We start from the raw sequence: 24,766 nt of genomic DNA, 5'->3' as shown, positions 1-24,766 counted from the left end.
ATGAATATATGCTAAAAATTCAGCTTACTTGTTTGCATATGATAGAAAATCTATAGCTAGGCATTATAACATCTAGTTCCTAACCCCAATACATAAATACTGAGTGCCTAAACTAACATATTCAAATCCATACAAGACCACAAAATGCTGAGAAACAAATCTTTCTCAAGTCTCTAGAAAGTTTCTGATGCTCAGAGCTTCTGAAAAGAAGATTGCTTACTAGAGGCCAAGTTTTAGGCATTGACATTTGGAAAATGTTGGCCAAAGCTGCTTGGTTAAGCTCCAGGGATCTTGTTGAAGGAGTTCATAAACATGAAGCAAACAAGCAGTCATTGTGTGGGCTGAAGAACACTCTTTGAGATGCACACAAAAGGACTATTTTGATTAAAGGATGTGATACCAAGTCAACATTAGCTTGAGGTTGCCAAGAGGAGGCCACCAGATGACTGACAAATGCAAATGCACCCTTAGCAGATGTTTCTCATTTCTGTGTATTATTCTTCAAGCATCACAAGTTTTGTTTCTCCCACTACATGGGTTAAATGCCCAAAGTCCTTTATAACATACTTCAGGACTCAATTTAGACATTCTTAGAAGAATTTTTAGAAAAGGCCCAGATGCTCTGTGTTCTGCTTAACTGTTATTTGACCCTTTTCTTTTTCTTTTGTAGCAAATCATTCTTCCCTTCTAAATTTTTCAGGCAGTATTCTTGCAAAAGCAGAGATTTCCCATTACTCATCATAGCTTTTACCCTTTTTTTTTTAACTGAAGACACTATTTCTCTGTTGTCTAATCCCCATAATTCAAGACCACTTGCCATTTTAGCTACGATCTTGATAACAGTGATAATAAAATTGATGCAGTTGTTAAACACGGGATTATGATTACAGAATTCTTCAACAATCTTTAGTTTAGTTATATCTTACTTTTCACTTGAACAATCACTGCTAAGTTATAAAGCTGATTTCCATTTTCGTTCTTGCAGTCAGTTGTTCACTGTTTGTGGGCACATTTGTTTAACTGCTTCAAGTTCCACATAGATCAGGTGACTAAAGTTCAAGGAGTGTTTAGACATGGCTCTCAGATATAGGGTTTGAATTTTGGGTGGTCCTTTATCTAGCCAGGAGTTGGACTCAATGATCCTTTTAGGCCCCTTCCAACTCAGCATATTCTATGATTCTGTGATTCCGTGAAGAAGTATTTTCAAAGGAGACAGTGATTCTGGATATTTGGTTTTCCACAGGTGCCCAACTGCAGACTATGCAGCAAGGCCAGCCCTTCACCAACTGCTGAACACTCATTTCTGAGAATAAGATTGCTTTAAAGTGTCTCAAACTGAGCATTAATCTGTTTTCAAAACTTACATAGGCAAAAGACATCATCATCTGTGTGAGGTATAATACTAGGGTTTGTATTAAAAACCTTAGAGAAGCTGAGACCAAAATGTTCACTGCTTTGGAAAACCAAGTTGCAATTTTCTGTTTGTGACAGCATCATCAATTGCTTTGGAAGTTATGGCATTCTAGAACCAGTAATGAAAAGCTGAAATTATAATCATACAAATCCCTTTTTTCTGTTGATCTAAGCTGGAGGAAGAGGAATAGAAGAAATCTACAACATGTGAGCAAAATTATCTCTAAATGGAGTGTTCAAAAATGTTTCCATCAGGCATCAGCAGATGGGTCTTTAACTGAAAGCCAAGTATTAAATGGCATCTATTTTAAGTTTTGCATTCCAAGAAAGAAAGTATGAGCCAGATAAGTTAGTCTGTGTTGACATGTAAAGTACATCACACCCATTAGAAGGGCAGACATGGATCTCAATGACCCAAAAGATTCTCTGTGACTCAACTGAATACCAGAGAAAAGAAGCATAAATGAATTTGACCATTGGTAATTCAGTTGTAGCCATTGCACCTCTGAATCCGCCTGTATGTAAACTTCCACTAGACAGAAAACACCTGGAAAAGTTCTCCTAAGAGGGCTTGCTTCTTTGACAGCTTTGGATGACAGCCCGCATAAACAAAGAAGCAAGAAAGAGACATTGTCCTTTTCTTTTTTTCTCTCTCTTTTTTTTTAACTACAGCATTGTTTTTATGATGACTTCCAAAAGGCCAAATGTACAGTTCCAGAGCTTTTTCTACAGGCAGAGCATATACGTACAGGCTTGGAGTTTTCAATATATGCTTGATATTTTCAGCATTCTTCACTGTAACTCATGATGTTTTTCCTTCAGAGTTTATATCTAATTTTCCCCTGAAAGCTCTAAAATTGAAATTTTTGTGCACATAAAAACTTCACTCCTCAACTATTAGTCTCATGTATGATATCACTTCCTTTTTTTGTTTATAACCAAGAAGAAATTTCCCAGAGCTGTGTATTCTCAGTGAATTAAAAATATTAATTTAATCTTTATTTATACAAAATAATTAGAAAATCAACATGACGTCAAACTGAGACTAGTTCCAGTAGTAATGATGATAACTGATTAACTTCAGTCTACTTAACAACATTGTTTAAATTCTTCCTGCCTCCCCCTAAGTCAATTATTTTAAAACTCAGGGGATTTCTTTTATGCACATCTGCGAATTCAATGTCAGTTCCAGACTCACATTCTGGTGGTGAATCAAGCTGGCCTCAGTTCACCCAACAAGAGGCCAGCTTTTACCAGACAAACAAACTGAGGTGACTTAATACTTGTGGGGTTTCACTGACTGATATCTGGCATATTTACTTGCTTTCACCATCCTTTTTCCACCTCTAATGAATCAAACATATTACTACATTCTGTTGACAAATTGAAGATGATAGGAGAGAGCAGATGAGATAGACATTAACAATTTTAAAGCAAGGACACATGGCTTAACTCCCTAATATCTGACACCACCAGCCCTTCAAAGGGAGGCTTTCATTTCTGGGAAAGGATTGAGAAATAGAACTAAAGTTTAAGGGTTTTCTTATCATTTAAATAAAATTATTGGGAAACTAGGAAAGGAATAACAATTCCAAATTACTGCACCATCAACAGTGAATGTCCTACATAGTATATATAGCATTACTTAGTGAAATGGATTATAATATATAGTATCTTCTTATAAACGTTGGGAAACTGATGTATATTATTGTAGTCATTTACCCACACTTTATATTAAAATAGTTTGATTCAGCTTTTTAGTACAGATTTGAATGATACCAAAGTGGGAATTTGTTACTTAGTGTCTCAACATGAACTAAGCCAAGTTGCAAAATTAAATATGAAATGATATGATTTGGTCTTTTCCACCAAGGGGGAACGATGTTGGGCTCTTAACATGCCTGAGAAAAGAGACATTTGCCTCCACACAGAGCTATGCAAAATAAGTCATGAGACCAAAAGCCTGGCACTGCCAATGACTTCCTGGGAACCTTTAGGCAAATTATTTTCTGTCTTCCTTTGTTTTCCTGTTTTTCCTGGTAATAACAAAATTTATTCATATTTACCCTAGAAATTCTCATGGCTGTAAACTATTGGTTCTTGAGCATTGTAGTGCCATGCTCTTGAGCAGCATTAGTACAAAACTGGCTGTCATAAGCACATCATTTTGTTGAGAACAGGGACATCATTTCATTTTTTCCAGCTGTAGTTTTTTGGCATGCTCCCATGTAGCACTGCTACTACTCCTTCCAGGGTGCTATTTTCGCCTTTAGATAACTTTGTTTCAGTGCTATCTGCTCACAGTCTTTCAGGCCTGATCTTGTGGCTCTTGCTCACACAGGCTCTTGCTCACTCCTGAAGTTCTTTCGTAAGAGTCACTGAGACTAATTGCTCAGGCTGAGAGAAGCCATGTGTCAGGTACAGAAATGCAACACACCTAAGATCACCTAGGCCAAACAGGGATAATATCCCCATGTCAGTAATAGTCAATAGTTTTCAAGGAAGCTGCTCTTCCCACCTTCAGATGTGAGACTTCCAGTCTTTTCCTTGAGAGATTCCAAATTTTCTCATCTTGTCTGATCACTCTGTGCCCTTCTTTTCATTTCCTCTAAGGCAAGTACTGTTTTTGCAGCACTCTTCTCTCCATTGCTTCATAGCCAACTGTCTTTTACCGTCTATTGGAATTTTTTGGCTTGGTAAGTGTCCTTGCTCATCCTTTGCTCTCTGTGGATCTACCTTCACTTACAATGCATAGGCCACAAAATCCTTAAGGTGTGCCTGCCTTTACTACACAGCAACCGTAGTGCCCTTCTCCTTGGCAATCTGACAGCTTGTTCTTGCAACACAACCAGATGCTGGAGAGAAGTGGAAGAACAGACTACATCATATTCCCCTACAAGACAGATATCTTGCAAGCTGTCAAATGCGGTGTACATACCCTTTAAGCCTCCTGACCAAATTTCCTGAAGATGTGTTTTTGGAAAAAGTGCAGTGTCATTGCTACTAAGAGCTAATGCCAAAGCAAGCTAGTTCAAAGAAATATCTCGGAAGATTAGCAGTAGATGCTAGGATTTCTAATCCCAATTATTATCATAGCATGGGAAAATCAATAGATTTTCTCAGTAGCTTCTTAAGAGACGGCCCTTCTAGAAGACCTGTTTAACAAAGATTTTCAACTTAGTAGGCTGAGTTCAATGTAAATCCTGGTATCTGCTATAAAAATAGAGCGTCAGTAATATTGATAACTTTCTACCGTAAAGAGAGACTTGAAATATCATAGAGTGCTTTCTTGGTCGCATAGAGCACTACTGATTTGAAAAAAGCCAGCGGACTGTTTCAAACTGAATCACAAGCATTTCTGCTGAGAAAGCAGCAGCTGCCTCAGAGCCATTAACAATGAGGTCTGCTTTGAAGAGGTGGCGCTAGTTTATTTGCTCTGCAACAGAGTAAACCTTCAGTTCTGATTTTTTTGAAACATTCTTTCAATAGTTTAGCCCGGGTTTTGAGCAACCTTTTCAGAATTAAGCACCCTACTAGACTGCGGCCAACAAAGGTTGGTTCATTCCTCAGTAAAGTGGAAGTCTTGTTATTTAAATAAAGTAGCTACTGTAGTAGATTTGCAGATATGTTAAGAGTATTACAGGATCTAGAGGTAGATTTAGGAAGAAAATACTATAAAGCAGGAAAAAAATTAAACAGTGTACTTATTGAAACTTAAAAGATATTATGACATGTGACATGATTGCATCAGATAACGAGCAGGTGGAACTGTGCTACCTGTATGTGTAATGCAATGGGTGTCACAAAGTGACACCTGTTTATAGTTACACTTTTCCTTTACAACACAGTCAACTTTTAAAACCTATGCACCACCATCCACTACACTAGGGGAGAGGTACAGAAGCTACTGGATCCATCTGTCCCTTTTTATGAACTGCAAAACACCATACTGTGTTTTCCTATGCACAGGCAGATTGTCCACAGTCTTTTTTCATCAGCACCTGAAGCTGGAGCGGTGCATGCACATGCCACACATTCACTGTGACGGGATGGTAGCTTCTGGTTTTCCTGAGGAATCACTGCAGCAAAGACCACAGACCAGGGAAGGTCTTCTCTGTGGTTCAAGTATAGTTCCAAGGGATGTGATCTACAGCAGGTACTGATTAGTACACATAAAACAGTAAAAAAAAAATCCTAATGAGCATGATCAGAATGACAAAGCTCACTTGACGCACAGCCACCCTAAATAAAATATCTGCGAACTATCACTGGTAATCACCAAACTGCAGTTGTATATGGAGACTGAACAGCCGTCATAAGTGCCCCTAAATATCCAAGTCCTGCTTATTCCTGTGCAGTACTACCCACATGAGGTCTACATGCAGTGAGTTTCAGGACTCTCTCACCTGAACCTTTCCGGCTTGCATTCTTAAGGGCAGACCATTATGTTTTGCCAAGATAAAAGTTACACCACACCAGGGTAACCAGAGAGTCGTATTCAGGCAGCAGAGGTAGGAACAGTTCAGTAGTGCTTTCTCAATGGTTTTCTTGTCCGAGGTTCATAGTATGTTAGGGTTGGATTAACTGCCTGATGCTGCAGGTCAGTGGCTCACTGTGAGCAGTATGAAACAAGGTATCAGGCTCTTGCCCAGGCTTGGCATAAAAGCCTCGTGTGTCTGTAAGTAGAACTAGTGATATACGCTCTGGAAGCACACCACCAGTCTGAACTTTTTCAACTAGCGAAAGTTCATCTGTCAGACCAGCCTCTAGAACAAGCACCCTGGAATTTTACTGGGAAAAAAATATTTCAGCAGAAACATTCTTATATTCAAAAACCTGCATGCAAATTTTCTCCCTTTAGAGAACAAGCTGGGATGTTTTAGCAGACTCGGCTGCAAATATTTTATTGGCAGGTGATTAAAAGCTTCAGTTTTTGATAAAATTTCAAGAAAAAAAATACAGATGGTTACAGGAGACTGGCAATACAAAAACAAGAGGAAGAAAGCGACACTGGGAAAAATGCATAAGCAAAAAACAGAGCCAGATCTCCTCAGAGCTTGCTTAGGATAAATTATTAGTGATCTCAATTGAAGGCCATCGATTTGCACGAATTTAAAGAAGAGTTGGGCAACTTGTTTTCTGTGCATAGTGAATGTATAGGAATCCTTTCTCGGCCTCAGAATCTTGGAAAGTGTCCTACTACTAGAAGTTACGAACCATCTAAGCACTGAAATGTGGGAAGACATTAAACTCTGGAATCAATTAATTCTTAGCCCAAGCTGTGATCAATCTTATTTTTTCAACTAGGTATTTATTACGTCAATTATATTCCTTCAGCATCTCAGCATTCCATTAGGTGTCCAGGGAGAGCTGCCTGTATTTAAAGTTTTCATAAACTACCCAAAATCTTTTAGATACACTTACAAATCATTAATCATTGTAGGGGAGTTTCTGGCCTGTTTAAAGTCAACAGCAAACCTTCCCTTGACTTCAATAAGGATTGAATTTCACCTCACTCCATGTGTCTAGCAGGTGCCATTGCCTTTAATGCCAGTTACTATCAGGTGTCTTTGCTGGCAGTTCCAAGTACATAATTTTCTTTATTATCCAGTATATTAAAAACTTGTTTTCTGCCGGCTCATACTGATCTTTCAGTTCAAGGTGGAGGTTGTGACATCTACCCAAATGAGGTTGCACACTGCTGGAATGAGTTCCTTGCTCCTTTCCAGGCTCTCGCTCTCTCTCTCTTAGTGGCTTTGGAGCTAACCAAGTAATAAATCAAAGCTGATTTGTAGTTTATATGGCCTAAGGGTTGCAACAAAACCTTGGTGGATCTACCAAAGCATCTGCTAATTAGAACTATTCGTTATGCCACTCATCTTCTCATTTGGTGGGCTGCCCAGTGCTATGTTGCATGCGATCACATCGTAGGCTGGCATGTTGCAAATCCGAGCAAATCATCTAGGTATAGAATTAATAATGCTAACAAGCATTTTGGACTCCTAGTTCAGCTTCCAACCCTAGAGCTGTAGATAACTACACATTAATTAATTTCTTCCAGCTTCCACCATGAGGTATTATCCTTTAGCAGATGGAGAAACATTAGCAAAAAGCTGCTAAAACGCTTGCTCACCTGCTTATACAATATCTGTGGAAGGTGGATCCTTCCTCTAATTATTAGTTTTCATGTGTTATTAAACTGTTAACTCCACATGTTTGCCCAATTTGCCCCTTTTTTCAGTCTCGGAATAGGATCTATCATATAGGTGAAAAATTAATTCTAAAAACCATCCTGTTTCACATCCTCTGCTAGAGAGAATTGTGCTCACTGAACTGGTGACCCACACAAGAATTCATATATCTAAGTAATGAAGACTTCATCTTTGGGGAAAAGCAACCCACAGTGTTGTCTTTCTATCTTTCTCCATATAACAAAAAAATTGTCTTCTCTTGTCATTTTTGGGAGTCAAAACCTATCTAATTATCCCCATCCTTTGTCAGACTCATCTCATTACATTCAGAAATTTTAAGCTTCTTTCCCCCCTAAAAGTTCACTTGGAAATACTGATATACAAACAGGATGTTAATAGATGTGTAATTCTGTTATTAGCTTTGATCTCTAGCACAGTTACACCCATCAGCCAGATTTGCAATTTGGCCCATCTTCCTCCATCAGACCTCATCCTATTTAAGTCAAATTTTAAATTAAAACAACCACATATTTTGTTTTATTGCTTCATAACCAAATGTTTTAAACTCTCAGGTATCTAATCAACCAGCCAGCTATCCTGCTAAAATTTGAAATATTTTTAAAAATATTTGCCAGACAAAACTTATCCTTGTCAGCCTTGTACTGTTATTGGCTAAGAAACTAAAGGCATTAACCAGCTGCTGTGGAAGATAAGCTGTTTTACATTTTCATTTGCATCCATCAGTTCTTGAAGGAAGAAAGGGCTGGTATTTTTCCAGTTTCCAAAAGGCAAATATTTTAATTCTGTGCTCCCATGTAGGTTTATTCTACCACTTTCAAACATGGTATCCATATATGGTCATTCCATATAAAATACATAACAGTAGTTAAGTCCCTCGGAATTGTCTACCTCCCAATGATTTGGATACCAGTGAAGGTACCAGTCTGTTAAATTTTCAATAGTTTAAGGCATGGAAAAAGAGGACAGTTATTTTCTACAACATAGAATCACAGAATCATAGAATCACCAAGATTGGAAAAGACCTGCAAGATTATCCAGTCCAGCCACCCACCTACCACCAACATTTCCCCACTAAACCATGTCCCTTAGTACCACATCTAAACATTTCTTGAACACCTCCAGGGACAGTGACTCAACCATGCCCCTGAGCAGCTCATTCTAGTACCTGACCGCTCTTTCAGAGAAGAAATTTTTCTCAACATCCAGTCTGAATCTCCCTGCTACAACTTGAGGCTACTCCCTCCAGTCCTGTCACTACTTACTCAGGAGAAGAGGCTGACACCCACCTCGCCACAACTTCCTTTTGGATAGTTGTAGAGAGCGATAAGGTCTCCCCTGAGCCTCCTCTTCTCCAGACTAAATAATCCCAGTTCCCTCAGCCAGTCCCCATAAGATTTGTGCTTCAGACCCTTTACTAGTTTCATTGCCCTTCTCTGGACACAATCCAGGGTCTTGATGTCTTTCTTGTAGTGAGGGGCCCAAAACTGAACACAGTACTCGAGGTGCAGCCTTGTCAGTGCCAAGTACAGAGGGACGATAGCCTCCCTGCTCCTGCTAGCAACACTATTTCTGATACAAGCCAGGATGCCATTGGCCTTCTTGGCCACCTGGGCACACTGCTGGCTCATGTTCAGCCGAGCATCAACTAACAATCCCAGGTCCATTTTTTCCACACACTCTTCCAGCCACTCTTCCCCAAGCCTGTAGCACTGCCTGGGGTTGTTGTTGCCAAAGTGCAGGACCCAGCACTTTGTCTTGTTGAACGTCATCCCACTGGACTCAGCCCAACTACCCAGCCTGTCCAGATTGCTCTGCAGAGCCTTCCTATCCCCAAGCAGATCAATACTTCCTCCAAGCTTGGTGTCATCTGCAAACTTACTGAGGGTGCACTCAATCCCCTCATCCAGGTCATCAATGAAGATATTAAAGAGGAGAATGTAACATGTAACACCTAAATTATTTTCTACCATACGTGCCATATCAATTATCTACAGGTAATAGTAAAACCATTCTGGAAGTAATATGTATATAGATCACTTTGACTCTCAGGCCATCTTAAAGAAAGGTGGAACTTATCTGAAAATGGTTTTATAACCCATATAGCACACAATTTCAAGTGAATTCAGAATAAAATACCATGGATAAAAGAATGAAGGGTTAACTGCTGGAGTTGCTTCCCCATGTGCAAGCAAATTTGATTTTAGTTCTGTCTGCTGTGCAAACTTCAGAGCAGTGAAGTTCTATTGCCATATTTGGATAGCTCCAGTACGGGAATATTTTGGGCATAACCAGCTCATCCCACTCCACTGAAATCCTTCTTACCACCTCCAGAAAAGGCCAACATCAAACTCCATTCTATAAGGGCTGCTCTAAAAGCAATGCTTCCTATTTTATTACGTTGGCCCACGACATCAGAGGTGGATGTTGGTAGTAGGGCAGTAGAGGTGGAACCTTTCCACCAGTAGTCCCTTACACGTTGTTGCCCTGTGACAGACGGCAGCAGAGAGGCAGTCTGACAGAATGGCATCTGACATGGAAATGCGGATGAAGCGAAGGGGTGGACCTGAATCCCTTCATGCAGAAAAAACAGCACCCACTGACATTTCTCAACGATTGCTGGACATCTGTTGAGACCAAACAGTGGATGTGAGCCTAGTGAGGTGTTGGGTGGTACATTTCAGCAGTGGCAACAGCAACATGAATGACAAGCCATGTTTTGGATGGCCATGCAGATTTTTAGGAGCGCAGCATGCAGGCGCTTGTTCATCGCTGGTGAAAATGCACAACTAATGGTGGTGCCTATGCTGAAAATAGTGTTTTGTAGATGAGACTTTGCTCTATCAAATAGTGTTATTGTGCTCTTTGTGTCTGTTGTAGTTTCCACGGAAAAAAATAGGAGGCATTACTTTCAGAGCAACCTACATACATTTATGAAAATTTTAAATGAAATCAGTGATCTACCATCATAATGAACTTGTTCTCAATTAATTTAAAGTGATATATCTGATTTATACTTGAGAAGATTATTTCTAGTGTGCTGGTCAGACCATTGCCCAGATTTTACAATCTACCTGTTTTCAAGATCTATACTTTCCACACTCTTCATCATTCCAGAATCAGAAGAGATATTTTCACTTAGAATTAGCATTAACACATCTTTTTATTCTCTATAGAATGGTCTCAGGAATCCATCCACACCTGAACTTCTGTTGCTGTATAGAGCTGACTTGTTTCCAGAATATCTGCTTAGATATATTTCCACAGAAGTGTTCTTTCTGTTCCTACACTATGTGTGGGAGTTCATCTAAGTCAAAGTACTCATATTTTGTGGTGCTTGTGCTGTCTCTTCTTGTGTAAATACTTGAGGAAATCCTTCAATACTTTCTTAAATTCATTAGTGAATGCTCTCATTTTTATCAGCCCATTGTATTAATTAAATACATTTAATAGTATTTGAAATGTTTATTTCAGTACTCATGCATGACAGATCTGCGCACCATTTCTGACTTGTCGCACATTTGACCTTGTAACTGCTGTGTCACTACAGTCCTGAATTTACACTGCATAGCAGCTGGGAGTCTAGTACATTCTCAACAAGAAACACCACCTCTATAAATACGTGATGAAATTTTGAGAGAGAAACTCCAGGCATGGTAGAAGCACAGTGTGTACTGTAAGCTTTAATTACCTAATGACAATCTGAAGATAAAAATTATTCTGCGCTTGAAAAAATGCAGACCATGTTTTTGGGGCTAGGGAGGCAAGGGTCCAGGGGACATGAGATCTGGCTGGGATGGCAGAACACACCTCAGCTAGAACACAATTCAGGAGTTGGGATGTGTCGCAGATTGCTCATACAGAGGCAATGTTTTTGCTGCTGGTTCTGGATAAGGATTCATACTGCCACAGAAAGGTGGTTGACCACTGACACAGGCAGGGAACGCCTCTTTCACCTGCCCTATGTCTTTAACACTCCTCCAGATCAGTATTGGACAGAGGATTTGGCATGTCTGTTCTTCAGGTACCAGCAAACAGAAAGCAGGGGCCCTTCCTATCTCACAAGGTACTGTGAAGACAAATATCTGAATATTTAGGTACTACTGTGATAGTGATCAAATAAGCCACTGGCATGCGCTTATCCTGTACTATATTAGCACAGAGAAGAATTCTCCTGCTTGCCTGTAATGGGAAACTCCTAAAATCTGGCCTTAAAAGGAGTGAACAACAAACAGCACAAATCCCTGAGGGGGATGAAAAGGACATCATACATTGCAGTCCGCAAAGGCATTTTACTTACAAGGGTGGCATTTTAAATATATTCTCAGTACTCTTTCCTCTATGAGTCTGAAAGCATCTCACTTTATGATGAAATACACAAATACAACATTTCTACTTTTTTATTAATAATACTAATACGTTCCTTTTCATTTTCTCATCCCGACCTGAATAGAAAATACACATCTGTTTAAGAAATGCTTTATTGTTTTGATTTTACTCGAGAGAAAGAATGATGATGAACAAAGTAAAAATATGCTTTTCTGTAACTGATATTTTGCTCTCTGCTAAGTATGGGGACATTTCCACCAGCTTAGGGCCCTGATTCACCAAAGGAGCTAATCATGCACATAACACGATGTACATGAGCAATCCAGTTTAGTTTCTCTCAAAAATAAATGAGATGCATGTTTTGCTCCTTTATCAAATCAGCCCTCTAGAGAGTTGAAATGGAAAAGTTTTCCTTTACTTTATGATGTGAGATTCTATAAGACTAGCATAGCAATTGTTTGGAAAGCTCATCTCCTTCAAGCCTTACCTTGTGGTAGGACAAGGAAAAATGGTTTCAAACTAAAAGAGAGGAGATTCAGACTGGAAATAAGGAAAACATTTTTTACAGTAAGGGTGGTGAGGTACTGGAACAGGTTGCCCAGAGAGGTCCTGGATGCCCCATCCCTGGAAACTTTCAAGGTCAGGCTGGATGGGGCTCTGAGCACCTGACCTAGCTGTAGGTGTCCCTGTTCATTGCAGGAGAGTTGGACCATTTGCAGGGGAGATGGCCTTTAAGGGTCCCTTCCAAATCAAACGATTCTATGATTCTGTAACTGTTTGCCAAAGGTCAAAGATGCAGCGTCCAGTATTCACTTACCTGGGTACCAGCAATGGAGGACAGAATTTACTTTTTTGTTTGTTTATTTTTCTGCCCATACAGAGCATTCAGATGACAGCTAAGGCTGTTCTCTGCTCTGATATTTCATAGTGATTAGATTTAAGATATTTGGGAGAATTTTTCCAAATATACTACTTGGAAGTTAGCACAGACCTTACAGCAGCAGCTCAGCCTTTTATGGTAGATTACATGAAAGGATATGGTGTGATTCAGGGGGCTCTGCCAAGCAAATGAACAAAGCAACAAGAACTGGCTAATGCAATCAGGGCAAGGAAAACTACCTACTGCTGTGGTGAGTAAAGCACATCTGTTGTTATCCCCACACACATCAGTCATTGCACTCCATACTAGCAAGTTATGTGTTCTGACTTTTTATTATATTATATCAAAAAAGTGCATTTCACTTCATTTTTCTGTATAACATGAGACTAAACTGATAAAAATTCCAGGATGGATAAAGAATTGGTTTGTTAAGATTGGCAGCAGCAACAACTAGAAAGTTTACTTTTCTGATTTTTTTTTTTTATTATTTTTAAAAGAGGCGTGCATAAATAACCTGACTAAAATTACACAATGGCCTTTATACCTTCCGTTTCCTTTTACAGGTACCTCTCCCAGAATAGCTGATCTTGGCTGGCAGGAGCAAATCTTTGCATGTATTTTTTAAAATCAGAAAAAAAAAATCAAAAAAGAAATTCAGTAGTCTTAACAGAGCTTAGATTTCATCATAAATTTGAAATTCTGTCCAAGTCCATGGTGTAGAAACATACCAGAGAGAAACACACTGTGATACTTAATTCTGCCCTGGAGGCCTGGCAAAATTTCAGTCTGGGCCAATAATATCTCCCTATAATCTCCCTGGCACTTTCCACCTACTCTATAATAGTAGTTCAGCATGCTCATACAAACCTTTTCTGGGGAGGCGGTTTTGTAGGAATTACTTTGGCTGAAAAGCCTGAGAAACTTATCACTGTTACAAACCGCTACTAACCAAAAGCACGTCTTGTGATACTCCCAATAGCAGTAAAGAAATCACCTGCCATAACCCAGTATCTACCTTGACCTCAGTGCAAATAGCTCACACCACCTGGCAAGCAGAAACTGAAACACTGTTTTTTCATGGACTAAACAAAAGTGCAACATCTATACCTATTTGTATGCAAGTTGTAATCATACCCCAATAGCCTCTAATAGTTTAATCGCAAAGAATCAAGTTACCGACATTCAACAATAGAAATGTGTTCCATATCAGAACGAATCTGAAATAGGGCATTAATTAAGAAGGTAGAAAAATTCCTTAGACAAATTAAAGTTGGAGAAAACGGAGACCGTGATTTCATTGGCTTAAGGTAGTACTTCTGCAGCTAGAGATTCAAAGCACTGTGCTGGTTCCTAATTATACGGCCATGTATTTCTTCCCATAGAGTCCACAGGAATTGTCTGGATAAGACCACCCATTTAGTTCTTAAATTCTAATCCTTAATCTTTCATGTTGATTTTCCACAAATTGTGTGTTCAGTTTCCGTACTTAAGCTCTCCCACACAGCAGGAGAAGGCGGCATGAAAGTGGCCCGGCCCAGCCCAGGTATGCACCGTGAGCAGCTCCTTGTGTTATCTCATAGAGGGCAGGCAGAGCCGGGCAGCACTGGATAGGCACAAGGCCCCAAAGCAGTTGGAAGAGCAAACAAACGGCACAAACAGAGCTTGCACTCACCTACCCCAGTCACTTTCAGGATGAGAAACACAGCCCAGCTCCAGTCCTACAGAGTAATTCATTTTACAAAGCTTACAGCACACGAACAGTGGCACTGAAGCTATCACAGTCAGAGAAATACAAGCTGTGATGCGCATGCTTGGATCCCCCCATGCCAAAGTATTTTTTGGTTTGGGGCATGGCAGTCCAAAGCCTCTGTCATTTCCCACCTGAAGTCCTTGCTGTGCACCTCAGGGAGGTGTCTGGGCAGAGGGGACACTGCAAGGAGCAGGTCCTTCCCAAGGCTAGAGGATGCTGGAGAGCCCACTCAGAACAGGAAATACTTCTCCAAAAGAGTGGTCAGGCGCTGGAACAGGCTGCCCAGGGAGGTGGTGGAGTCACCGACCTTGGAGGTGTTCAAGGAATGTTTAGACGATGTACTGAGGGATGTGGTTTAGTGGGAAATATTGGTGATAGGAGGATGGTTGGACTGGATGATCTTGTAGGTCTTTTCCAACCTTGGTGATTCTATGATTCTATTCTGTGATTCTATGAACACCAGCATCCTGCTGCCTTCAGCTGCCCACGAGTACCAGGTCAGAAAGAGGGAATGAAGGAGGAGCTTTTAAGAACAGAAGACTTGGTTCACCTAGTGGTGACTCAAATTACAGACAAAATCACCTGATCACTTCAGATGCGGTGATCCATGTTTCTTCTTAAGTCTAATAGCCAGTGGAAAGTACTGAGAATGTACCCTATCTACCATCTTCTAAGTAGGAAGCAAGATCGTGCCCCATACCCAGCCTAAATCAGCCACGTGCATTGTAGTAGGAAAGTCGCGGGAAAAGGCAATTAGAACAATCCTTTTCCAAGAACAGAACAGCCAAGATTTTTCTAACAGCACAGAAGTCTGATAAACCCAACAGGAGTTAGGATGACAAAAGTGATTCAAGAGAGCAGATGCCATGACATTCCACTTTTTGTTTTTATAATCAGTCACTGGTAGAAATTTGGCATCTCGTTTCTGAAGCAGTTGTGGCAAACACAATATTTTTTCTTCACTGGAGAAATATAAAAATATTTTTACCTCAGTGTTGCTTAAAATCTTGGTTTTGATTCAAGCATCTCAAAATATTGAGAATAATTGCAACATTGTGTGCCGCCAGCATCTGCAGTACAAAACTCTTTGTGTTTTTCTCACACTTTATGTGAAAAAAGAACATTTTGCACCTCAGTAGATGGCTGTGGTTTTGGATCACAAAACACCAAAGGTTTTGATCTGTTCTGATTCCTACCCTTGTGTCTCATTTTTCTCATGGCTTAGAACAAAATATTAATGTGACTCATCTGTCATAAGTAATTCTCATATCCTCAACTGTACATTAGTGCGTGTCTAGAGGAAAGCTCTGGTTTTGTAAAAGTGTTTGTGTACTTTGAATAAGGGAGGATGGAATCAAAGGTGTTTTAAACAAAACAAACAAAAAAAGAACAATGGCAGCAGAAAACGGTGAATTATAAATAAAAGCAACTTTTATGTACTGTAATTAAACATAGTAAATACTTTAAAACACACTATTTCAATTTAGTACTTCCCAGCTTTAAAAATCACAGCTGTCGGTCCCTGGAGCACTGGAAAAGGAAACAATAAATGGCAAAACAATATACATGTAGACTTTGTGCACTGGCGTGTCCAAAGTGAGTCCCAAATGTGATACTGAAACATTTACAAGGACACTAATTATGCCTGGAAAGCTGCTATTTGAAATTGCAAATGTCAGTTCCAGGATGTCAACATTTTCTGGTACTGTTTAGGAAATCTTGCGTAGTGTGCTACTTTCAGAAGCCATAATTATGTGTACACATTCCTGTGACTTTGCTCCAGACCCAGCCTTCTATTCCACGATAGTTCTCTCTCACAAAAATTTTAAAAATTCAGTAGAAAATACCCCAAACAATGAGTACAGCTGCAATTCTGCTACAGAAGCATTTGCAGCAATTGACCAGATTCCTCTTTCTTTCACCAAACCAGACCGAAATACTTTACTAAATAGATCCAGTTCATTGCAAACCTCATTCCACAAAAGTCATTTGCATTTGGGCTGAATATTGAATCAGAGGAACCAGGTCTACGCTTAAAATAGAGTTTGTATTTATATAACTGAACTAGGGGTCATGCTGTTTTTGTGTTAAAGAGATTACAATGATGTTCTACCTTTCTACTGTTGCCTTTCTGCACTTGCGTTGAAAACACAAATGCTGTTTTCCACACGTGGCTAAGACCTGCGGCCAACAAAGTGGGAGAGAAAGGAGAATGCATGCCATCTCCTATATTTAAAGATTTTGTATGCTGGAAACAAATCCTCCACTCTCCTTTCAGCTACAGATTAGTACTAAAGGGTTCTTAGCAGAGCGATGAAATGCAGCTGTACCAATCAGGAAATCTAATGCTTAAGTTTCCTCTTAGGCATGATTTCTCTCATTCTTTTCATATTCCCTTCTCCTCTTGCTTCTCCAGGAAGCCCTAACAGGCCCTCTTTTCTCCAGATCAAAAATGACTGCCTCGTGTTGCTTTACTCTCTCCAACACTGGCTTTCTACTTGTAACATCTCCATGCAGCCCTAGTCTATATATCAGGATCTCCACATGACTGAATAACAGAGGGGAGACAGGGCATGCAGTAGACCTTTCATGAGATTAATTCTCTGGGTTAAAAAATACTCATTGCATCATAATAAGCTTTCAGTTCTGAAAGAAGTTAAGTAGAAGAATGCACGTGTAGTCATTGGTCTCAGGACATGAAGAGCTGGATAATAATAATATTGGAAGAGTTCATAGAGAACAATACCTCGAAGAGGCCAGAAGTTTCTCTCAGAAAAAACAGCAAGAGCCAGAATTTGGCTTTTTGTTGGTTACGCAAAATCCAACTGCTTGCACTGGCCAAGGATGTCCCTGGAGCAGACAAGAAAGGCAAGGGCAGCAGTGGTGGCATGGAATGAAGAAAGGCACGTGAGAGGGAAAGGTGGGGACTATCAGTGATGTTACAAGGGCTTTTTGAGGACCAAGGGTGGACACTGTGTGAGGAAGATGTGAGAGGGTAGGACACTTCTTCTGCTCCCAGAGTTGCTTTTTATCCTGGGGACCACTTCTTCCTTCTCCTCCTGGATGGGACCCAGAGACCCTCCCCTCACTCCTGCTCTCTCCACCATCACCTCCTATGCATTCTTCTGTAGCTTCTTGATTGTCAAGGAGGGGTTGGTACAGGTTTGGAGGAATTAGGATGGGAGCAAGGCAGAAAGCCAGAGAAATCCTGCCTCTCCTGGAGGCAGAAAGGGCAGGTGTGACTGCTACTGTACTGGGACCCGCTGGTACACGCTGGCACTCCTTCAGCCGCCCTCTAATCCCACAAAGGCAGTAACAGCAACATGGATGGTACAAATTGCAAGCAGGAATGAGCTGCTCGGCTGAAACGCCTAATCCCTCTCTCCTCAGGCACAGGCAAAGTAACTTGCCATCCCCTCCAGTCTGGCAGCTCTCCACTTTGTTAACTATTAAAAGCTGCCTCCGAATTCATGACTTTCCTTCATCCATGCAAGAAGCTGAGCCAAAGCCCTAAATCTAAACACCTGCAAGCTGTGGAGAAGTTCATATCCAGAGCCGAACTTTGGAGCACAGAGTCATCTCTGAAAGTGATGAATGGCTATAGATGTGGTCTGGGTTACCGAATCATTGCTTAAAGGAGAAGGCCTGTTTGGCAAGATAAACTATTAAAAGTTACTGTTCATAAAACTAGGAAGCAAATGGCAATGAAACTGGCAATTTCTGCTCTCCAGGCTGTAGAATTCTCTCAGGAAAGATGCCAGATGCACATTTCTTCATCCAGGTCAACGGGGGTGGAATAAATCTGAGGTAAAGCAGTTGAGCTACCTGCAGGTTTCCCTTGTAAATTCAGTGTTGCTTCTTGACTGTCTTCCCTTGCCAGATGCTCTCTCCTTCTAAGGTTAACACAGGTTGGTGGTGGCTGGGCCACCTGTGTAGTAGTCGGCGACCGAAAGTACGGGATGTGACATGTTAGGACCTCCCCTGCCTAGCACCTGTGGGCGTAGACGAAGCTAACAAGGTGATAAGGAGCATATATAAGACATTGTAACGACGCAATAAACGCCATTTTGCCACTCATCATATTGATGTGTGCATGCGTCAAGATGGTCGGGGACTAGGAGTAGTCCTTTCAAACAGGGTGACAGTTCACGAACGGAATATCCGATGTGGTGAACGCCACACACCTGGGGCTCAACTCCTGGAGCACACCAAGTCCTGGGGCGGGCAGCACTATGGGAGTTCAGCTGCAGAAAGATTAAGAGCTTCTACTCTTGAGTTTTCATTTTGTCCTGGATGATAAAATGCTTCAAGTAAATTGAGAGAGACCTTTGGATATGTGGCTCTCTGGAGCTACTCTGACTACTAGGGAAACCAGTGACATCGGAGAGGCAAAACACAGGCCAGGAAGATCTTAGGCCAAATACCTAAAATTTCAACCACAAGGCCAATCAGCATGTGAAAAGCACTACCCTGCTTATCAAAGAGCTCTTTTTCTAGTTGTCTGGGTGTTAGCGCATGATGGACATTGAGTGGCAAAAGGAGCATGCTGTCAGGAGCACAGGGCAGGACTACATGAACAAGCACTGGGCTCTCTCTAGTCCTGATCCAGCAAAGCACTCATGTACGTACTCAAACACCAGTAGAAGCACACCATCTCCAGAATTCGTGCTTCAGACCAAATCCTGGTGGTGGCGGTGGAGGCTGAGTCCATCAAATCATTGTCTTCCCAGCCATGCCACCAGGATGTGGTTGGGTGAAGTACCTATGACTTGGTAGTGGTTGTGTGAGAGTGATTAGTCTATAAAACAATAGGCATTATTTATATTTATGTAGGGTGCTAGCATTGCCTGTGGCTCCTCCTGTTAACACCTTCACATTGTGAGTACAGTGATGCTTAGGAGTGTGTATGGCAGTTCCAAGCACTTCCTATCAGTCCAAGCCTCTCAGGGACCAGTGATTGCAAGACGCTATTTGTATGTACATTTTTTGTGGGAGAAACGCACATGGAGAAAGATGAGAATAAGTAAATGTTTTTCAGCAGTCCTTCAAACGGATAATTTTGTACCTAATAATCTGAAAAGGTACATGGTATCTCTCCAGAAGGGTGGAAACTAGACTCAAGGAACTTTTCCTGAAATCCAGACCCAAGCTTTGATTTATTACAGGATTGCCAACAAAAATATCAAACATTAGGATTTTCATTCTATATTCAAATTGCTACATCAGTTTTTGCAAGCATTTAAAAGATTGCTAAAGTGAATGAGCTGCCAGGTTGTCATACTTCTGAACAGCAGATCTTGAATAAGAAGTCTGAATATGGAATTAAGAGACCATGTTAAGCCGCTGTGTGTAAAATCTCAGGCTAAATTCCTCAATATTTCTGCAAAAGAAGGCCAGTGTGCTCCTACATTTCTTATAAGCTTTCTTTTCCCTCTAGGGACCATCCCAAAATCAACAAAATAACAACGGGCCTTACACAAACAGGAAATCTAGGTCTCATACAGTGAAAAGCAAACAACCTGTCCTTCTGCCCTTTCCTGAAATCTGAATGTAAGTATATCCAGCTTTGAAATGCTGAATGAGTTATGCATAATGCCAAAACCAAAGTGCAAAGGCTTAAAACTGAAGTTGTCTTAAAGCTAGCATGAAGTAGGATTTGATAAATTGCTCAAATGTTTGCTGTAAACCAAAGGTTTTGAATTTTAAGTAGAAAAATATATGGTACGCATATTTTGGTGATTATCCTCAGCAGCATATTTTTTTTTAGATAATTAAAAGACCTACTCTTTCAGACATTCTCTGAAGTTTAATAGGAAAGAACATGTAATTTTGGCATTTTGTGTTTAAAGAACTTTGTTTAAAATCTATTTTACAGTCAGTTTAAGATTAAGGATGGGTTTAATTAAAAGATGATGGCAAAAAACATTCCGTCCCGGGAACAGAGTGAACTATGCTACTGGTGTACTTTTTATATCCAAAATACGTACATACACGTGTCTGCAACCATACGTATGTGTATGTGAAGACTAACAGCAGTAACATTCATTTGGAAATCCATGTTTAATACAATGTGTAGTTTAGCTCAGTAATGGGAGGAATATGTTAAACATCATTTTAAGCCCTAATGGAAAAGTTTCTGACAACTAGACATTAGCTCATAGTATCCACAGTCATCTTAAGCCTATGACTATTGTTTGTTATCAAGTGTGACTTCTGGAAGAAAAAATGCATTATTGCTTAACAAGCTACATTGCAGTAGTGTCCTGCACTCTGTTTTGGTTTCTAGATGGCTAATTAAAAGCATCCAAATGTTAAGAATTAATCACAAAAGTTACTCAGACTTTCTGAATGCCTCTTTGGGAAGATGAGCGCCTCGTTCCATCGTGTGTCTATCTTGCAGAGGAATCTTGCAGGACATGTCTGAAAGGAAACGCCTGGGTCCATACAAACACTGCCTCTCCAGGCACTGGGGTGGGCTGGCCCAGGGCCAGGTCATACGATGCCCGGTGCCTGCCAGGTCTTGGAGCAGGCCATGGGACCCACACCATGTGGTGAGGATGCTGGGACCAGCCCTAGGCAAGGTGCTAAACTGGTGTAACACATAAAAAAAGAAAAAAGAAGAAAAAAAAGAAATCATACAGCCCAAAGCCCCAGCCCACAAATGTTAAAGAGTATAAAATACTTTCCTGCTAGTATTTAAATTGTCCCAGAGCATCTATAAGAAAGTTTTAGAGTCCAATCCACCTAGCAATAAAACATCCATCCAAGAACAGCGCTAGATTTTGATAACTTGGTGAGGGTTATACAGCAGCTGATTAAAACATTCTGTGAGAACACTGCTTTTTATTAGTAATTACTTCAAAGCTTTTGAGAGAGATTATCCAGCATTATATTATAATATTGATCACTTTTAAAAATGTATCATTTGTTCACTACGTCAGAGTCTTCCACCTACAGCTGGTGAAATAGGAATACGGGCTACTAAATATATGTACCAGGCAGTAAAAAGCAATGGTTAATTTGGTCATTGCAAATCAGTACCTTCTACTTTTCATGCACGGCAAAATTGGTTTCAGAAAAAGAAAATACTGTCCTCTACAACACAGAAATATCAAGGCACAGAGAATTAAGAAAAACAAATGAGAGAGAGAGAACTAGAGAAAGGTTGAAAGTTCTGGAAAACGTTATTTCCTTCTTTTTTCTTTTTAATCTATTCCAGTGAATAGAGAAGAATTTCAGCAAAACATTCAGATCTGGATAGAAATATCCCTCAAATTAAAAGGAAACAAAGCCCCAGATCTGTAGCGAGAATACAGAAAATTTTCAAACTTGAGCATCAACTGGCAATTAGACTTGAAAGGCATTTGGGTCCAATAGAAGTCCTGAGCTCCTACCAAAATCAACAGTCTAATTGTCTCAGCTGAAACTGGGGCTTAGCTTTCGGGTTTCCTGTAACTAAACCCTGCCACAAACAGCTCTGCTAAGTTTTTCCTCCAATAAAATAAAATACAGCAAAATTAAGATGAATACAAGAGACAATGAAGATGAGTACATAGTTCCCAATGTAAGGCAGGGAGCAGATGTTAGAGAAAGCTTGTGAACATATCAAACTAGGGCTCATCAGTTCTGAATGGTTGATATGATAGTTCTTCAAAAATAAACAATCAGACATCTGAAAGTAATTGCTAGACTAAGGGATTTAAGTTTATTTTATTTAAGCAATAAGGTATTTTAAAAATGTACTCAGAATGTCTAGCTCACTTCAAATTGCTTTGGTTTTCTACACAGTGTCATGGTAGTCACTATCCATCCAAATGCGGTATTTGTGAATAATATTTTTAAATTGAAAAAAGACAACTGAAATGAAGAAAATGAAACTATTCTGAAAGGTTACCAGAATGCATAGTTTAGTTGAACTTCAGACACTTTATAATCTGATCAAGAAGGAGAATGAAGAAATGTATTATGCTGAATTTGTAGGCACTGAGTCAGGTGATGAAGTTATTCAATTTTATGTGGTCTTACTGAGGTCTGATCTTGAAATCAAAGGAAAATCTGAGTGATTGAAAGTCATATCTCAGTTTGTATATTTTGATATCTTTTCCCTCTGTCCTTTCTCCTGTTGCCTTTTATGCTTCTGTGTTTAAATCTTATGAACATTGTATTCTTCTCCGTCCTCAGATTTCTCCTCATTTTCTTGTGCCCTACGTTCCTCCATGCAATCTCCACATATGTGCTAAGAGGGATTAGTTTGCTAATCATTCTTTTCCCTGTCTGACTTGGAGAGTTGGAAGTCCTAGAGAGTTTCAAGGAATTTAAACCTCAAATCGTTCATGAAAATGTTATCTTACATTTCCAGGTCCAATGATTTTTCAACAGAAGTCAGTGGCCCAACTCCTTTAGTCACTCTGGAAAACCTAGCTTCAGATTCCTCCCAGCAGTTCTGAAGGGAGGAAATTAAATGGGAATTGCAAAAGAAAAACTCCCTTCCAAGCACAGCAGTGTTATTCAATAGCTTTGAAATTTACTTCTCTTTTCCTATTGGCAAATGTGGTTTCTTTAACTAATCCGAACATTATTGTGCATATACCCAAGGGTTGCTTTTGTCTGCGTTTTGAAGAAGAGGGGCTTCTTTTGGGCTTTAGCAGTGATAACTGACACAAAAAGCTCTGGTACTGTGAACACAGAAAAATGACGAGATGAACTTGCCTCCACAAATTATTCCATTTGGGGCTATTCCGCAGATACCTCCTGCTTGCTGTTAGCAACCATGATGACATGTTTATGACCCCAGGCTGTGCAAAGCAGAGCCCCACAGGACCTGCTGCTCTGAAAATTCCCTGCTGCTCCAGTCCCTGGCTCCCCAGCCCACCTCACACGTGCAAACATGGACAAGCTCACTTCTGTTCTGCGGAGATGAGCTTGCCATTAGCGTTTTGTAGCCTCTTTGCAATGTGAGGAGATTCGGGCAAATCAATGGGCTTAGGCTGAAAAAAGGCAGATTTTTATCCTGATAACAGTGAGTTACAGAAGGCAACATGTCTGTCTGATTTGGGAAACAGCAAGTCTTTTAACGGGCTTTGCAGCAAGCATAAATCCTGGCTATGTGCTGAAGTGTGTGGTTTGATAACAGATAGTTCAGCAATGGCAACATATAGAACACATAGCTGCAGTCATCACGTTGCAAATGTATTCCACATGTTTTCCCATAGCCTCTATGTCCAGAGATAAGTAGCACTAAGCATATCTCCTTCTTTCAAAAGCCTCATTAGCATGATTTGTCAATGCAACAATTCCTTGTGGACTCACTGAGTTTCTTTAGGAAACACCAATGCATTTTCTGTGCAGGAGTCTCTCCAGAAATGTCACATTTTTGTCCTGTTTTCTAGACCCAGAGGGTTCAGATGTAAGAATTTTGTCTTGCAAAGTTCAGAGAATGCTACCACAGTACAAAGTAAAACTTGAAATACAGCTGGAAGGATTATTCAGTCAGTAGTTAGCTCACAAATATATCAGGTTGGTAAGTGAACCTTCAGCTAAAATACTTGCTATACACTTCAACTTTCTCTTTAGTTTCAAAGGAGTTCAAAGCAGCTGTTGGGTTTTATTTAAGTAATAGGTTAAGGATATCTTTATCTCTTCTAAATTGCAATACATAAACAGTGTCCAATATTATAGTTCATAGCAGTACTCCATATGAACACTTTCTACTTTATACAGCTAAAATCCCTCCTGTACTTGCTCCCTGCAGCAGTCTAGCTCATGCTTTACCAGGAGTGGAGGAATACAAGAGCACAATGCTGAAATCACGGATATTTTAGTTGAGAAGCTGACGCAGGAGTTTACTGAACACATTTCTGGACCATTTACTCCTTAGTAGCTTGAGTACTTCTGGCATAAATGGGAGACGGTGTAAATGGGGCCAGCTAGGCAGCACCATGGCATCAGCACACAACGTGGGAATGTGAGCCATGCCAGCTGATGGCTGCAGAATACTTGCTCTCATGTTTCATGCAGCTTTGCTTGCACTACAGGTATTTTTAAGCCATTCACAGTACAGAGATTTAGTATTTTGAACCTGCAGAGGATTTGGAATGTGCTCAGGCTCCCCCTCCTGCCCAGTGCCTGTGAAGCTGTCTCCCAGTGCACGATAAACTGGGAAGACGAAGAAAAAGCAGCAGCATG

General features: G+C 40.3%; 1 protein-coding gene across 3 annotated transcripts in view; it reads left to right on the top strand.

The window, feature by feature from the left end:
- COL8A1 (collagen type VIII alpha 1 chain) overlaps positions 1 to 24,766 on the top strand; it is an 85,048-nt gene that overhangs the window by 36,526 nt on the left and 23,756 nt on the right. For 2 of the 3 annotated variants that reach the window (XM_021399847.1, XM_021399853.1), the window contains exon 3: positions 20,019 to 20,131. The exons of the other annotated variant lie outside the window; for it this stretch is intronic. The gene's annotated coding sequence lies outside the window, so the exon portion shown is untranslated. The remainder of the gene's footprint in view (positions 1 to 20,018; positions 20,132 to 24,766) is intronic. 3 annotated transcript variants of the gene reach the window in all.

The sequence above is a fragment of the Numida meleagris genome, chromosome 1 (genome assembly GCF_002078875.1).
Source record: "Numida meleagris isolate 19003 breed g44 Domestic line chromosome 1, NumMel1.0, whole genome shotgun sequence".
Taxonomy (NCBI): Eukaryota; Metazoa; Chordata; class Aves; order Galliformes; family Numididae; genus Numida; species Numida meleagris.
This window is presented reverse-complemented; position numbering and strand designations above follow the sequence as displayed.